The sequence below is a fragment of the Microtus ochrogaster genome, chromosome 1, assembly GCF_000317375.1.
Source record: "Microtus ochrogaster isolate Prairie Vole_2 chromosome 1, MicOch1.0, whole genome shotgun sequence".
Classification (NCBI taxonomy): Eukaryota; Metazoa; Chordata; class Mammalia; order Rodentia; family Cricetidae; genus Microtus; species Microtus ochrogaster.
The window spans coordinates 15,246,437-15,265,093 of record NC_022009.1 but is presented as its reverse complement, the minus strand read 5'-3'; the positions used below and the strand labels follow the sequence as shown (position 1 = coordinate 15,265,093).

The window sequence follows — 18,657 nt, the reverse complement described above, 5'->3', positions numbered from 1 at the left end:
ACTGCCCTAGCTATCCACCTCTAGAGACTTCACAGTCTCAAAACTGGCCAAGGTGAGTTGCTAAACTCAGCGAAGGAGGTAAAACAGAAGAACTAAAAGTCCATGAAGACCAGGCATCTATACAGAAAGAAAGTAACAAAGAAACAATGTAAAAAACAGATATTTGCAAAACCATGTCTCAAATATTCAGCACAGTAATGACTGTGTATGACCACTACTGGAAGCTAAGAAAAGAACAACTTAAAAGAGTTATAGATTAGTGCCACCCATACAGAGTAAAGAACACAGCCTGTTCCCACAAGCCAAACTAGTAAGGGCCACTGAGTGGAGTACTCAAGAGGGTCTTGTCTCAGTAGTGAGAAGTAACTAGCCCTAGAAAACACTGCTCTAAGACACCAGATGAAATGTAAAACAAGTCTCAAACTGTCCCCAAACAATAACCCAGACAACTAAAAACATTCTTAACACAAACTACAAAGGTATCACAATATATATCATCCATCAAATATTACCAGAGCGGAGCACAGTGACACATGCCTGTAGTACCAACACTCAGGAGAATGAGACAGGAAAAGCATTTGGGCCTAGAAGAGTAAGGATTGTCTGGTGAAAAAATAGCAGTCTTGGGAATGACCTGGTATACAAAGAGGTTGAAGATCATGAATTATAATGAAGAAAACAATTTACTAAAACAGATGTTAGAATTAGGGACAGGGATCTTAAAAGCTACTTTAAATATATTTTACATATTCAAAAATCTCAAGCAGAAACATGAAAGATAAAAAATATATGTAAACTATAGAGATGGAAAGTATAATGTTTGAGATAAAAAATATACTACATAGACTTAACAGATGAGACATTAAAGAAAAAAATTAGTGAACTTGGGACAAGAGAAAACCACAGAAACTGCAAATATAAATAAACATCAGAAAATATATCAAATATAATACAAGGGAAATATCAAAACATATTGAAAACCAGAAAATACTACCAATAGAAACTAATTATTTAAATTATTCTGACCTTATTCAAGGGTCAAAAGACTCAATATTGCTATTGTGTCAATTCTTTTCAAATCAGTCTAAATACAATGTAATTCTAATTAAAATCTCAGTAGGCATTTTACAAAATGTTTCTAAAATTCATATGGAAACACAAAGTCAACTAAAAGACAGAAGCTACCCAGGACTTTGAAAAGATAAGTTTAGTACAACAGATCATTAACTATATGGGTAAATTAATGAGAAATAAAAAGGGATGCAATGCAAGAGAAGCCAATACCCACTTAGGCCTGAGCCAGTTAAGAGCTTCTTCCAACCACTAACTGCCCTAGGGCTGAGATCTAGATCCTGCTGAAGAAAACACAGTGCCATCTACTAAATGTTTGAAAAATGCTCTAGTGCTGTGTCACCACTACTTCCTCCCTAGAAACCGACAGAAACCTATTCTTTATAGAGTTGATTCTATGCTGCAAACAAGAACAAGCAGCCAGATCTTTGGTTACTGTGGTACACTTGCCTCTCTAAGCATTGCAGGAGCCTGGTACTTCTAACAACTCTGCCAAAAAGCTGTACACTAATGGGGAAGCCATGATGTCAAATACTGGGGCAAGTATGTTGATGGAGTCAGCCTAGCTATGACACATGATACAAGAGAAAAAAATTATCAGTGTGTTTCTCCAGCATTCTCTCTAGCCTAAGGTAAGCATTGGGTGCTATAGCAAAGGAACAGTATTTGATCTGTTTTCAAAGAGCAAAGGAAAAAAGATTCATTTGGAACAAAATACCAATAAGCAGCACAATAGCCAAAATAATAATGAAAAAGAAGAACAAACTGGATGGGTGAAGATGACCTGACTCCATAATTCACAAAGCCACAGTGACCAGTAAGGTAGAAAAAGCACTAAGAGACGCAAAGAGCCAATGGAACAGAAACTCAGCAACAGACCCAGAGAAACTTGTGGGCAGGGAGGGGGTCGATATGCACCCAGACTAGCCTTGAACTTTTAATCCTCCTGTCTCCATTTCTGAAGTGTTAAGATTTACTGCTAACTCCATCTCCCAAGTGCTGATTTACCAGAGCCAGCAACCACGCCCAGCATCAAAAGACTTTTAACAACAAACCTATTTCAACCAATGATAGAAAAACAACTTCTTAAAAATCTTAAAAAGCTTTGGGTGCTCCAGTCAATATTTATTACACACATCCACACAGTAACTTAAAATGCATTAACACAGACACACACACACACACACACAAAGAAACACAAAGAACTAATTTCCATCAAATGAGACTATTAAAACAAGAATACCCACTATTCAAGAAAACGTGAGGAAACACAAATGTGCAGATTCATGCTCCTTTCTGAAGGTGACCTATTTCCATTAATCTAAGTCTCAAAAATAATAAAATCTTTTAAGGCAGTTAATTATACCTCAGAGTAGTAATGCAATGGAAAAAACAGAAAAATTCTTTCTGTGCAATTATATAGGTATAAACATGTTATTGTACCTGTAGGTTTTTAAAGCTCCCTGAGGGACTTCGGATGATCATCAATCTGTGGACCAAGGCCCCAAAGAATAAAAACCTATACTAAGGGGACTATAATCTATATAGTAACTCTTGTGAACCTGAAACCATATGGACAAATATATTATCACATTTAACCAGAGCATATTAAAAGCTGGAGATAGTGTTTTAAAAGACCTTGTATATCCAAAATGATACTCAAGGCCTTAAACAGATTTCCACTACTAAATTCTTATGTTCAGTTGACAGAATTCATGTTCTCTTTAGTGTGAAAAAGGGGATAAGTACTTTAAGAGCTTGAGATGCCTGGAAGCATTCTAAAGAATGTCACAGCTCTCTGATGTCTTAACCCACTTTTTCTTCTAGGACTTTATCTCAACTCTGTCCCAGATAAAGAAAACTGGTGCTAATATTCTGCAGTTCATTTAGAAGCAGGAATGGACCTCAGAGCTTATCATTTTACTAGCCAGGGAGAATTCCCTGTCACTGCTTATCTCAATAGGTTGACCACAGCCCAGGTGGATTACATTCTGGTCTCTGTTTCATTGAACCTGAGTTGAAATGGGTTTTCTGTTCTACATAATTCGGGTTTCTGAATCTACACAAACAAGTTGCTAAGCTGGTTGTTTAGCAGTCCTTTTGTGGTGTTAAACTTCCTACTCTTCTTCAAACAAATAAAAACAGGGTAGCTACTAGTCATATACAACTAAGAGCATTTGAAATATATCTACTGAGAATATAGTATTGAAATTTTAGTTTTGTTAAAATTTAAATAGTCCCCACATGGCTAGCAGTTACCATTTTCGACAGCATTGGTCTATATGACTTCTGGACCTTCAACCATAATTAACAGCTCAAGCAAACCTCTGTTAACTGTTCCTCTATTTCTCCACCTTCTGTGAAACCCCCAAGTCAATACACTAACAATTATTTAATAGTTACTTACTAAGTACCTCCTACTAGCCACGCCCTATGCAGAACACAAAAATTTTTTTTACAGTCTAGTCATATCAATAATCCTACAACAAAAATAACATTTTAACTTTAACTTAAATTTACTTCTTTTAAAAAGATTTAATCTGGTATTTACAGCAACATACATATACAAACTTATTACTTTAACTTAAACAGGCATTTTTTAAGATTTTGTTTTATATATGTGTTCATGTTTCTGTGAGTGTATACATTGTGTATGTGGGTGCCTACACAGCCCAAAGAGAGCATCTGATCCCATGAAGCTGGAGTTATAAGCAGTCGTGAACCATCCATTCTGGTACTGAGGACTGAATTCAGGTCCTCTGGAAGAGCAGTGCTCTTAACTACTGAGCCAAAATGGACTTTTTGTTGTTTTGTTTTTTTCAAGATAGCAAAATGTGCATTTATAATAGGGTGACTAATGTTTAGGAAAGTTTAACTACCAGATATTATACTATTAATATTGTGCCATACTCTAGAATAAAAGCGCCACGTTTGATTTAATACCTTCGGGGGGCATACTAAAGCATTAAGTATACTCATTAAATTTCAAAACATTGAACTGTACATTACTAAAAGGGGGAAAACATAAAAAAATAAAAGCCTAGAATTAGTTCCTTTCTTATTATACTGGAAAGATGTCGTTTTTTTCCAACTTTTCATAAAGTCACAAGAAAAATGGTAATTCTAGGAGGAGTTTCTTCATGTGCAGCACTGACTCAGTGAGCTTTCGTTGCTATCAATTCAAGGAAGATTTGAAATCACTGCCTTTGATGACTCAGTCTTGTTCTTGACTCAAGTACTATAACTTTATGTAAGAAAGAAAACCTTTTATAGATACCCTTAGCAAGAAAATTAAGGCTTCCAATAAAACATGCAAATAAGGGAGTGTGGTTATAGCTCAATGGTAGAGCATTTGCCTAGCACATACAAAATCCTAGATACAACCCCAGCATACCCCCCACCTCATCCCAAAACACACACACACATGACTATGGTGGAATTAAACAAAGATTTAATTTTCAGGTATAGAACTCAAAAATAAAAACTTAAAGGTCTATTAGATACAATAAACACCCCCAAAAATTAATAACTATGACCATATGCAAAATTTTTGATGCTATCGCTAAATACTTAAAGAGCAACTTGGGAAAAAGACACCCTCTACATGTGTTAGTTAGTCAGCACTCAAAATTTAGCTATCTTATAAGCAATTTGATTCCATTTTTCTTCTTTTTTGTTTGTTGTTTTGAGACAAGATCTCAAAGCAGACTGGCCTCAAACCCACTCTGTAGCCAAGACTGTCTTAACAACCCATCTGCCAACAGCACCTGAGTACTAGCATGAAGGGTATGTGCCATTATGTACAGTCTTTATTGGCTCTGTTTTTCAAGAGAAAAGAAAAATTCTACAGCGAGAATACATGCCAGGCAGAATGAGAACAACTGCTATTTAACAAGGTTATGAAATGTCACCGTTTTTGTGGACTAGCCTTCTGCACTGGGTCCCCACAAATGATATGAAACTAGAATGGAGTCACAAGTGCTGAATATCCAAGCACATTCTGACAGGCCAGTTTCCCAAAACAGCAGAGGCCAACCAGAATCACTATTACAAAGAGCTTTAATCCCACAGAAATAACTGAAACAGCCATTGCTTTTTGTTGTCTCTGCTTTCTTCACCCCTTTCCTGCCTGAAAGCCAACCTCTTCTGCCCACTCAGGACAGTCCTACTGCATAGAATGAAGTGTCCACTTCCAAAATAACAAGCAAAAGCTCACCAGATCTTTAAAATTTGCTTTTGTCTTTAATAGCTTCTAGTGACCATAAAGAGACTTAGAGAGATTTCAGACAACTGAGGAACCACAAAAGAGAGACCACTGATGTCTTCTGGGGTCCCTTCCTTTGTTCATCATGGAGCCCTAGAGTTTTAAGTAAATCCTGTCAGGTCTTACTGTGTTTGCACTGACTTCCCGGTCTCCCAGGCTTTTAAATCAGGGATCAGTTTGTACTGATAGTGCAGACGACTTTCTGCAGTCTGCAGTAGCTACCAAGTCACTGGCAAGAGTCAATCTGAAAATTGACTGATGGTGGTTGCAGTAAATGGGCAATTACTGTGGGGAGGACACTTTAGCTTTCAGAATTCAGAAGGATTTGCTTCCTGCCTCCTTCCATTTCATTTTCTTGTACACCTAGGAAACGTCATTGGCCAAGGTGGTCAATCTCAGCATCAAAGCCACTTGACTGGTATGTACAGATTTAGTACATAAGAGCAACCAGAGCACTCACCACCAAAGTGAGAGGCCCAAAAGAAAGTCACTGGGTGACCTGGGCGGGTGACACTACACCACCTTTTGGTCTACGTGACAACAAAATCAGTTTTCTTTAATTATTAATAAAAGCCAATTTGATTTTTTTTTTTTGCCAATTTGGTTTTTTGTCCAATTTGTCATAATTTTCTTTTGACCTTGCCACATGGAGAGAGACACTACACTGTTTCTAATACAGTTTGATTCACCATTAATTACAGGTATTACTTCTGAGATACTCACCAAACAGCTGATTTAAGGCACTTTAAAAAAAAAGAGAGAGAGAGAAAAAAAGAAAGTGCTCGTGTGTGTGTGTGTGTGTGTGTGTGTGTGTGTGTGTGTGTGTGTGTGTGTACGTGAGGGGTGCATGATATCAAACCTGTAGAAATCAGAAGACAACTTCTAAGAATCAGTTCTCTCCTTCAATCACATAGATCCTGAGGGGCCTTAAGACTGACAGCAAGCAACTTTATCCACTGAGTCATCTCACCTGTCCCAGGATTACAGCACTTAGCATTCAGCTTCTGGTTAGCCCACACTGGCAATACCAACTCTATTTAAAATTTAATTTAATGAGTACTATGGATCAACTTCCTCTGAAAAAGCTTCCTTGCAAATTAGAATGTTACCCCAAAATGTATAAGCATAATATTAGAAAACAAAATTTCTAATTAGTATTGCCAAATCAGAAGACATTAATAAATAAAGTGTTTATCACTGGAAACTACCAAGTACAGTAGAAATTATACTAACTTTAATTGGGTTAAAATGTAGATAACGTAGGATTCATCACTTTTTTACCCTCACAACAAGAAAAAAAAGGCTGTAAATCAATACTTTCTTAGACCTATTATTACAGAACAGTCAGAAGGAGTCAGAGAGAATAAATAAAAGGGAAAATCTGGGGAAAAGGATCAAGGAGAAAGGAGCAAGAAAAAGAGGCCAGAGGACATCAGGGACCAGCCATCCAGCTATACAGCCAGCCACAGAGTAAGAAGTAAAGAAAGGTATATGGAATAGAGAAAGATAAAAGTCCAGAGGCAAAAGGTAGATGGGATAATTTAAGAAAAGCTAGCTAGAAACAAGTCAAGCTAAGGCTGGGAATTTATAAGTCTCCATATGTGATTTATTTGGGAGTTAAGAGGCAGGCCCCCAAAAGAGCAAAGAGTAAAAACAACCAACTACAGAAACAGTTTAAACCTGTGAGAGAAACCCAGAAGTCCTTCAACTCTACACAAAGAACTACAGGTACCTAAGGAATACTGAGAACGAAATAGTCTTCCCCAGGAAGGGGCACACTAACTGATTTGCCAACACCAAATGATCAGACCTGAAAACACTCACACAAGCAACTTATACAGAGCGAGTGAGTTGTATTTCTGTATTCAGGAATATACGTGTAGCAACAATTTTATGAAAAAAGAAGCCATGAATTTGAAAGAAAATGGGGAGGGTATATGGAAGGCTTTGGAGGGAGGAAAGTGGGAATGATATAACTGTATTATAATCTCAAAAATAAAAGAAATAATTTAATAAAGTTCTAAATAATTTAATTTAGAACCTATTAGAGGACCCAATCCTCCAACGTAAAAAAAAAAAATTTTTTTTTTTTGGAGTTTTATCCGGATGTTACAGTAGAGATCTGAGAAAAGACACTTATATTTCTAGCAGAAACTAGAAGAAACCTAACTTTTCTGAAATGTGTGCAGGTCTCTGTTCTCTCAAAGACCTTCCCTCCAAAAACGAAAGTAATTTATCAAAATGTAAGCAACTGGGGTTTTACCTAGCCTGTTTCTAGGATTTTACAGTAGCTAACCAATCCAGGGGAAGGGAAATACCCACTCCAGCCCCTACTATCTTCTGACATGGGGAAAAGATACCCAAGGCAAACTCACAAAAGACAGATTAATAACAGGACCAGAGAACTTCTACTCTCACCCCTTCTCCCTCTTACACATCAACATGACTCCTGTGCAATGACCAGAGATGACAACTAAAAGAATATAAACCTCAGGCTTTGTTTAAAGATTCTCTCAGGGGGGGAAAAAAATCTAAATACAAAGTTTAGCCTTGGACACTACTTCTAGAGCAAACACAACCTACCACTTTGAAAGATAAACAAAGCTTCATGCCATACGCTATCACATATGTGTCTGGTACCCAGGGAATCCAGAAGAGGTGTCAGATCCCCTGGAACTGGAGTTAGAGATAGTTGTGAACCACCATGTGGGTGCTGGGAATTGAACCTGGGTCCTCTGGAAGAGCAGCCTGTGCTCAAAACCACTGAGCCATCTTTCCAGTCCCCTAACATTTTAAACCTATCTCAAATAGAGTAGCAAGACAGTTTCGACCTCTAATCCTCCTATTCTTTTCATTGGAAAGCAGAAATATAAATGGAAAATATGACTCTACCATAATTACAGAACTTATTTAATTTCTATATCCTGTCCTTTTAACATTTTATATCCAAGTATTGCTTTAAGATTACAGCAAATTCTACATTCAAATACATCTCTATCCTCAGAATATACTTTCGAATTTTTATGGCATGAAGTAAAAAAAGGGGGAGAGGCCTGATTTTTCTCATAACTTTTATCCAGACAGTGATTCTATCTGTAATGATACTACCAATGTATAGATATCATTAAAGTGAACACATACATGTAACTACATACTATACTCATAAGAATTTCAGTATTATGAATTTCCTTTACAATACTTACAGTATCTCTAAGAAGTAATTACCACGACTCTCCACATGATTGAAAGATTTCAAACAAAATGCTTCAACGACCTATTCAAAACAGAAGGAAAGCCCAACAGTCAATGAATCACAGCTGTCATCTTCACATCACGCTCCACTTCCCAGGAGAGTTAACAGCCTCTAGGATGAAGCTTTCCAAAGTCCCACGATAACAAGAATGACGTGTCAGAGAACTGAGAGCAAAGAGGAGAAACTACATTCCTTATATCCATTTCACTTTATGAACTCAGCAAGAAAGTAGAGCAGTAACAACCTTTTTAGGTTTAAATGAATTAACTGTAAAAAGTATTCCTCTTTCTGGTGTGCTCTTCAACTGGAAAACTATTAAATATGATCACTTGGCAAGATCAGGGCTAACACAGGTAGTGATCTTCATTGGTGATCTTCACTGAAGTAAAGCAAACAGAAATTAATCTGCAGATGTCACACTCACAAGTCACTACCCAGCTGATGAGTGTCTGACCAGTCTCTCTTCTTTTTGTAATGTCAACCAAACTCTAAGTATGGCAGATAACAGTTGTTCCACAATCACAGAACTTTAGACTCTGAGAGGTAGAAAAGTCCTTACAGATCATTTCTTCCATTATTCTCTCCCTCCAGGCCTCCCATTTTATCCATGAGGAAAGAAATTAACTGGACATGGCTTTACATAGCAATTTCATAATTTAAACATTTCATCCTGGAGAGAAAGATGCTCATTAAGACTCCAGAAATAACAAAACTCAAGTAACCAATTCACATGTTCCAGGAAGTTCCTTAAACTTACAAGACCTACAAGGCCCTATCCCCATGGCTACATAAGCACTAACAAGTGCTAGAGAGAAGAGACCCTCTTGTCAGCTGAGATGTCTGTGTACAGGAAGCTCTAGGGATGCAGCTTTGGTGAGTCTTCACCACACTACAGTGGATGGAGCTTCTGCCTTTCAGTCATTCATCCTCCCTTAAGGAATACCAATAAATTCACTAGTTCACTAAATTAGACTTGGGTAGAACTGTTACTTTGGCCTGTGGTACTACGAACAAACATTTGTTCACACCTTGCCAGGAGCAGTTATACAATAAGATAGTTTTCTGAGTGGAAACTAGAACCAAGACCCCTTGACATCCAAACTGGTATTTTTTTCATTACAACATACTGTTGTTAGAAATTTTAAATAGCATGAGATTTTATACTACGTGGAAGCTAACAAAACCAGCCTTCTACAATTTCATGAATCTAAGAACCAAAACCATAAAGACCCCACACAAAGCTTAAATAATGAGATCTAAAACTATATGCCCCCAGTACTGTATTAAAGTGCGACTCTGTGTGTATGTGTGTGTCTGTGTCTCACAAAAGTTCAGTATAGTATGATGTTAAGTTCTTTTGGCTCTTTTGGGGGGCCCGCCACTTAGCTCCCAAATGAATCGCACACGGAGTCTTATTCTTAGTTATCAACGTCCAGCCTTAGTGTGGCTTGTTTCGTGTCCGTTTTTCCTAACTTACATTATTCCCTCTGCCTTTTGCATCTGGGCTTTCCCATTCTCTTCTGTAAATCTTACTCTTACTCCATGAATTGCTGTGTAGCTGGGTGGCTGGCCCCTAATGTCCTCCTCCTTCTCTGGGTACTTCTCCCAATCCTTTCTCCCAGTTTTCTCCTTCTATATATTCCCTTTGCCTGACAGTCCCGCCATCCTTTCTCCTGCCTCACTATTGGCAACTCAGAGCTTTATTAGACCACCAGGTGTTCGAGACAGACAAAGTACCACAGCTTCACAGAGTTAAAACAAATGCAATAGAAACAAAAGTAACACACCTTAAAATAATATTCCTAACAGTTCAGAATCACTAGAACTTGTCCATAGAATCTTATTTGTAAATAGACTTTACAGACATAACCAAATTACTAAAACATCATATTATATTAGCGTAGGTCCTAAGCAAATGACTGCTGTAATTATGGAAAGGAAATGTGAACTCACATGCATAGTCTGCTATGTAAATACTGAAGCAGAAATTGAAATTATGCTGAAACAAGCTAAGAAACATCAAAGATTTCTAATAATTACTGGCAGTAGCTAAAAAAGGGAAGAAAGGAAGATTCATCCGAGAAATTTCAGAAAAAGCATGGTCCTCCCAACATTAAATTTCTACTGTTTTAAGCCATCCAGTTGATAGTATTTTGTAACCATAGTCCAAGAAAACTAAAACACACATACACACAGCTTTTGTATACATTAACTTCACATTACCCCAATAACATCATATTAATATATCTTTTAAATCATAATGAAATACCTAAGGTTGGGTACTTATAAAAAAAAGGAGTTGTGTTGAGTTTAGTGTGGCATCCTAAAGGTCCAAACAGCGTAAAACCAGCTATAAGGACCCCATGACAGAAGATATTATCAGGGTAGAGTAGTTGTGAAAGGGAGCAATCACATGACCAGACAGCTATCCAGAAAAAAAGGGAGGGCAGATCTGCTCTGTTGCTAACAACCCTCAATCCACAATGACCTAAGGACCTCCCACTAGACTATATCACTTCAAGGCCCCAGCTCAACCTCATCAATGAGGTTTAGAGATCAAATACCTCCCACAAGTATATGTATTGAATACTTAGTCCCTAATTGATTGTGCTATATTGAGAGGTTCTGTGAAATTTAAGAGGCAGTAAACCACAGATGGTCTCGATGAGTGGGACAGAATTTGGTAAAAGACTCAGGAGGGCTTGGTATTGGAGCAAAGGTACCTGACTATTGACAGTGGAGTTGTGTCTCTTAAGTCCAATGAAACTCACAAATAGGGAAGTGCAAAAGCAAAAGTAGGTTTACTGAGTACCAGGTGCAAAGGTGACTCACAAGAAGCTTTCCAGAGCTCCCTTCCAAGAGAGGAGTTGTGCCAAGAAAGGCATGATGTTAGCTGGCTCTTACTTGAGTTTTAAAAAGAACTTTGTAAAGGGAAGGAGGACTTGCAGGGAAGCCAGCTATCAGTTGACTCTGAGCACACTGTTGGTTGTTGGGTTGTACTCAGCACACGGCCCCATCCTGACTGCCTAGCAGGGTCTAACTACTGGCCTCCAGGGCACCAAACTAGAAAAAATAAATCAAAGAGAAGTGTTTTTAGGGGCACTTTGTCCCTGTCCCCTCCTGTCTCTCTGTTTTCTGTCCACTGTGAGAAGTAGAATCTCTGCTATGCATTCCTGCTACTATGATGTTCTGTAAAAAGCACATAAGACCAAAAATATATGGACTAAACTTTCTGCAATGAGTCAAAATATATCTTTTTCCTCTTTAAACTATTTCTATCAAGTGTATGGACACAGAGAAGCAAAAGTAACTATTACAACCACCATACACAGGACCAACATGGAACCCTTTGGGCAAGATACTCAAACTGCTAGGCAGTGGTGGTGCACACCTTTAATCCCAGCACTCGGGAGGCAGAGGCCAGCATGATCTACAGAGTGAGTTCCAGGGCAGGCTCCAAAGCTACAGAGAAACCTTGTCTCAAAAAAAAAAAAAAAAAAAAAAAAAAGATACACTCAAACCATATTCACTCAAAAAGCCAAGAGCTTTCTAAGCCCTTGCTGTACGGATGCAGTCTCACATCAATACTCTGTCCTAATCAAGCCCATCACCACCACTGACAGAGCTAAGTTAAACCAAATTTCAAATTCTCAAACACTGACCCTGACTTTGCTGCTTTCCAGCATCTGTGTCAAGGCATGTGACAGTCAGTATTGTCAACCTAACAGAATCTGGAATCATCATCAGGGACACAAGCCTCTGAGTACGTCTGTGAAGGATTTTGTAATCATTAATTGAGGTGGGAATACTTTCTTACCCTAGGGGCCATGGCCTACACTGGACTCTGGACTGCATAAACAGAAATGGGAAGCAGAGCAACAGCATGCATTCATCACTCTCTGCCTTCTGATTCTGAGCGCAACATGACCAGCTGCTTCTGATTCCTGCCACTTGAATTTCCCCCAAGATGATGAACTATAGCTGGAACTACAAACCAAAATAAACCCTTTCACCCTTAAGTGGCTTTTTCCAGAAACAGCAACAAGAAACAAACTAAGACAAGATACCCTCCCTACTTCAGTAAGTAACGAACCCAACATTGTTCTTTTCAACACGATATGGATGGGCCTAACTTCTCTCCAGAAGAATTATCTAGATTTCATCCCAGACAGCAAAGAAACCTGTCCTCTGTCCTAACAGAGGGACAATTTCTACTCTTCTAGATTGGTATATGGCTTTCCTAGAAAAAGATGGCTACTTTAAAATGCTGTCAATACTCTGCTAAACAGATATGCAAAATCATATCAAGAACATAAGACACAGAGAAATGTTTTCTAATAGTTATTGACCTAAAAGCTAAAAAAAAAACAACTTTAGATAATCAAAATGAAGTTGCTGTCACTCAATAAAATACTTCTAGCAATAGAAAAAAATAAGCGAAAATGTTTAATTTCTTCTCTCAAAATTTTGTATAAGCAACCTTAGTCACAATTGTGCAAGTTCCAATACACCAAATATTGAAACCAAATTTTGAGAAGTAAATACTTCTTTGTGTGAATCTTGTTTTGTACTTCTTGAAGAGTATCTCAAACAAGATTTATCATTTAATTGTCTAAGCTTAATACTATTCACTGAATAAAAGAAACTGGTAATTCTTAATCCTATCCTATTGATTATTGTCTATCAATATTTTTATAAATGAAATTCTGAAGAACAGAAATGACAGCATTTTAAGGACCTTTCAAAAACTAGAATTAGTTTTTAAATGACATTATTTTAGGAACTTTTAAAAACGAAAGTAACATACTTGTGAAAGGGATTTACTTGAATATTATAAATTTAAATAAATCTCATGTTTTGAGATTGTAAAGCAAAATATAATTGTTACATTTTATAGCTATATATTCAAAAACAGCATTTTATCTGTTTGCAAAATAAGATCACATCGTAAATTATGTATAAATTGATGGAGGAAGGTCATTGGTTGATTAAATAAAGAAGCTGCTTGCCCTGATAGGTTAGAACGTAGGTGGGAGGAAGAGGAAGTGAGCTCAGAGACTCCACAGCTCTCCTCTCGGGGGCAGACGCCTCAGAGAGACACGATGATTTGGTATGATGGACCACGACCTCCTGAAGCGTTACTGTTCAGAAACCCTTCAGAAAATTGCTTCTCTCAACTGCCAACTGAGATGAAATTAGCACACAGGTTATACCATGAAAGACCTAATTAACGACACCCCCATTCAGCAGGAAGCAGTTTGGAGAGAAAAAACTGCGCCCATGTTCCCAAATATGGTTTATAAATGTTCTTTTACATTTAAAGGGGGATATGATATAGATATGAATAATTTGTATTAGTATAGATTTTGCTTTATTGATAGAGATTTAAGGTCAACTTTGTTATATGTATATGCATATTTCTGCTATTGATTAAGATATTGTGATTATGTAGTTCACTTAAAATGTAAGCTTGTTAATAGATAATCATAATAGTCAAGTTTGTAGTCATGTTAGTTAAGATTTTCTAGATGTGCATAGATATATTTTAGATAGGCATTCTTCATATTTTTCAAAGATTATAGAACATCGCATTTTAAATAGCTTAGGACTTTTCATGACAATGAGACACTCTGCTCCTGGCAGCACCAATCTACTTCAAGAGGAAGATGGGCATCGAAGAGGATCCTTATGGAGTTTGATAGCCATTTGGGCAAGAAACTGTTCTTGCCTGGACTATTGCATAAACTGGACACAGAGAACCCACAGAGAGAGGACTGCTAAACTTGGCTAAAGATGAGATGATCTTTCGGGGTTCCTGATTCATGAAAGAGTCTGCGAGACATTCTGCAGGACACAACAGATAGTGACTGAACTGACTTTGAATTTTCCTGCTTTATGGAAATGTCTGCTGCATACCATGGGCCTGTAGGCCGAAGATGGATGCCCCAACAGTACAGAGGAACTTTGGGTGACTGTCCAGGCAGCAAAATGTCTCTGTCATTTCTAGAGTTTTGTATTTCTTGTTTACTTAGGTAATATTATATTCTTCTGGAGTCTTTGATAAACTTGAAGAATGGTTAGTTATAGTTTTCCATTGTTATGATAAAAAATAAGGTAGATATAAATATTGCAACTGTAATTCTTGCTTAATAACTTTTGTTATATGTAATTTTGCTATGTTAAAGTTAAAGCCTTCCTTTTGTTGTTTAAACAGAAAAAGGGGAAGTGATGGAGGAAGGTCATTGGTTGATTAAATAAAGAAGCTGCTTGCCCTGATAGGTTAGAACGTAGGTGGGAGGAAGAGGAAGTGAGCTCAGAGACTCGACAGCTCTCCTCTCAGGGGCAGACGCCTCAGAGAGACACGATGCTCCACTCTTGCGGTCAGAGGTGAGAGCTCTGCTCTCTGAGGCACACGTGATGAAGCTCCGACCCAGGATGGACGTAGGCTAGAATCTCCCTGGTAAGCCACCTTGTGGGCTTCAGCAGATTATTAGAGATGGGCTAGTCCAGGTGCGAGAGTTAGCCTAGAAGAGGCTAGATAGAAATGGCCAAGCAGTGATTAAATGAATACAGTTTGTGTGTTGTTATTTCGGGCATAAGCTAGCCGGGCAGGTGGCCGGGGTGCTGGGGACTCAGCCCCGCCACTACTATTACTACAATAAATGGTCTATTTTATCTTAAAATCAACTGGAAAAAATAAATTAAAATTGAGTTTTAGAAACATTAAGCATGTAGTTTAGCTTCCTCTCACCCGGAGCCAAGCAGTGATTCTGGAGGAGGGAATCATAGACATAATGAGATTTCTCAGAATGAAATAAATCTAAATACAAAATGCATTTATGTCTCATACAGACCTTTATGTAACGTGAAAGTAATTGCATTAATATTTTTTAATATGTGTGTTTTTATTTGATGTAACGCATGAAGTGAGGTGTGGAATTCTGTACTTACACTGTCATACTGGTTTCAGATTTTGGAATACTGAGTTTTAGATTCTCGTGTTAGGGATGATCAAGCTGTATTCTATGTCAAAAGAATCAACCTCAAAAGTACTCTGACTGTGCTTATCTATTTAAAACATGTTCCTTGATGGGCCAGCAAGATGGCTGAGTGGGTAAAGGTGCTTCCTGCCAAGTCTGATAACCTGAGTTCAATCCCCAGGACCTACATAATAAAAGGAGAGCACCAACTCCTCCCTCAAGGTATCTGCTAACCTCTACACTCCCAGGGTTGCCCAAATGGCACACACACGCGCGCGCATACACTCACTCTCTCAAAGGAAAAAAGAAACATTCCCTGATAGCACGATATAACTAACACTAGCATGTGGCCACAGAGATTCTTTGAAAGCTACAAAATTCATGTAAAAATATTCAGGAATGGAAACAGTGGCACTTACAGTGCCCCGTATAACAGCAGAAATCTCTACCAAGCAACATTAGCATTCTCTGATTCGGAGCATTACATTTTCTCAAGATCTTTTCATTTCTATAGCAAATAAAGAACAACTTCCTTACAAATATTCAAATAGCTTTTCAAGCTACTTTTGAAATCATTAATTTGCCCAAGTAGAGCTGTTTAATTCACTTTCATCTCAAATGTCCATTCAGGAAAAGTCTAATTAACTTTTCCATGCTAAACTTCTGTCCTCTTTAACTAAAATTTTAAGAACAGAGATTGCTTATAATTTATATGACTTTTATAAACTGGTAACTTTAGCCTTATTCTACCTGTACATATCTGATTTAACATTGCACTCAACAAAATAAGGAAACACTGCAAGTTCCACTACAGTCTACTTCTAACAACTATAAATGGTTCTCTTACTGAACACACAAAATGACCATAAGCTGCAGGTCCATCAACTAGTGAATAGATAACCGAATTGTGGTGAATCCACATAGTAGAATACTACTTCACAACTGAAAAGCAACTACTGATATACACAGAAACATGAATAGCATACAAATGTATTATATTAAGTCAAAGAAGAAAACTTCAAAAGCTAAATACTAGCTAACTGCACTTAAAGTAGCATACTGGAAAAGGTAAATATACATGCAGAAAATAGATCCAAATTGCTACAGATTGTGCTCAAAGGTCGGGGATTACCTACAAAGGAACAACATGAGTAAAGCTGGAAACTCATGGAGCTGTTTTAATTGTAGTGATGAGTATTTATGCCAGTACTCTTAGAATTAACATTAAAGTAGAGCTGTTCATGCATAGACAGTCTTAAAAGGGCTACTAAAACATCAAGAAGTTTCTAAGGTGAGTTTATTTGCATTACCAACTATGCCACACAATAATACCCAAGGTTCAATACAGAAAACGTGGCCACATCTTGTTTTATCAAGTTTAAAACTTGAAAGTCAAAACCATTAAAAAGTAACTTGCTTATGTGTTTATAAAAGCAGATTATACTCAGTAGGCAAACAGCAAGTATTTCCCAACCAATGAACAATTCACTAGAGTTTAGACTAACTTGGCCTTCCTAATCCACTGGCACGTACACATGAAGCTTTAAAAACAAAATCATCCATGTCTCAGAATATTAAAATGGGAATGTAGAAGTGCTATTCACAAAATTATACTAACCTGAATTTGCTCAGTTAATCAATAAAGATGGAAAGGAGTTATCTTGAATGAAAACACAATCAAGGTCATAGACGGCCTAAGCCAGAACAGCAACCTAAAATAAAAGAAAGCAAATTAATTCACCCTTCTCAAATTTCACTTAGCATCTTTATATTTATTATTTACTTTCATGTGGTAATCATAAGTAAATGTTTGTATTCTGCATTAACTAATTCTGCAACCACATTTTCCAAATGCCAAGAAGGAATGGAGTTTCATTTTGCAAATTATACCCGAACTCAGTTGCACTCATTGTCTTAATTTGCTTCATAGTCCATCCCCAAAACAAGCCAGCCCACAAAGGTCCCTTCCAGTCACGTACATCCCTTTCCAATCTACAGTTCAAAATCTACACCCCAACACCTCAGTTAGTTCTGCATCTTTGTTTCTTCCTCCTCCAACACAAACTTCCACTCTAATCAAATCTGCTTGCTTTCCACAGAACAATCTTATTATTCTCAGCTGTCATCATACAATGATGGCATACAGAAAACACTGCAAATTTTACTTTGTTGAGTGTTAAGTAATTTCATACTCCTATAAAAACTATTTCTGGGATTTATTCACATTTTTTGGAATTTTCTTTTTTGAGTACTGCTTTTAGTCTTTGTTTGGAGGGGTCATATGATCTAAGGCTTGCCCACTGCTGAGCCACAATTCTTCTGAACTCTTTTGTATTACTTTTTGACAGTTAAACTACATAAATCAGCTTTTTCAAAACTGTTTTAAGATCTGTACTCCATTAATCTTTGTTAGACTATTTGCTGCCATAGTCATATATGTCTATTTTATATATTATATATAATCTTCTAATTAGAAAACCTTTGTTTTAATATATATGACTATATTAAAACCTTATAAGTTATATATAATCTTCTAATTAGAAAACCTTTGTTGCTGGCTCACCATCACCTATTACATGTTTGACATATGGTAAAGAATCAGTATGAGTCACAAACAAGTGAAATGGTTTTAATAAACATTCACTGTATATGTGTGTGTTGTGTGTGTGTGTGTGTGTGTGTATGTGTGTGTGTGTGTGTAAGTCACTGAGTACAAAAACTCAGTAACATTTCGCTCTGTGGCAATATCTCTCAGTTGCCCTACTATTGTGCTATGACATGTGGCTATTCTTGAAACGACATTAATTGTGAGAAGTTGAAATGACATTTATTATTAAAAAGTGGCTTTTCCTCCAGTGACACCAAAGTCCACAGAAACTGATTTTTGGTAACTAGAACTAATTACAAGGAGCACCATCCCTTAACCTCCTGTACAATCAAGATCCCAAATACTTTTAATTTCCAAGAGAAGGCTTTCTTTTGCACGACCCAGCCCCCCAGCACCCCTCCCCAACCCGGACCTGCTCTATGCTAGGACCAGTGATCAAGAACAGTTTTAAGCTCCTACTCTAAGGCTACCCACCCGGAGC

The 18,657-nt window shown here is 37.4% G+C and overlaps 1 protein-coding gene across 2 annotated transcripts in view; it reads right to left on the bottom strand.

Moving 5' to 3' along the window:
- The window catches only part of Fut8 (fucosyltransferase 8), a 228,907-nt gene that overhangs the window by 155,011 nt on the left and 55,239 nt on the right, over window positions 1–18,657 (bottom strand). Inside the window, exons 2-3 of one of the 2 annotated variants that reach the window (XM_013346567.2) lie at window positions 17,187–17,280; window positions 8,539–8,609 (exon numbers count right to left, since the gene is read on the bottom strand). The gene's annotated coding sequence lies outside the window, so the exon portion shown is untranslated. The remainder of the gene's footprint in view (window positions 1–8,538; window positions 8,610–17,186; window positions 17,281–18,657) is intronic. The other variant, XM_013346572.2, reaches the window with a different exon arrangement.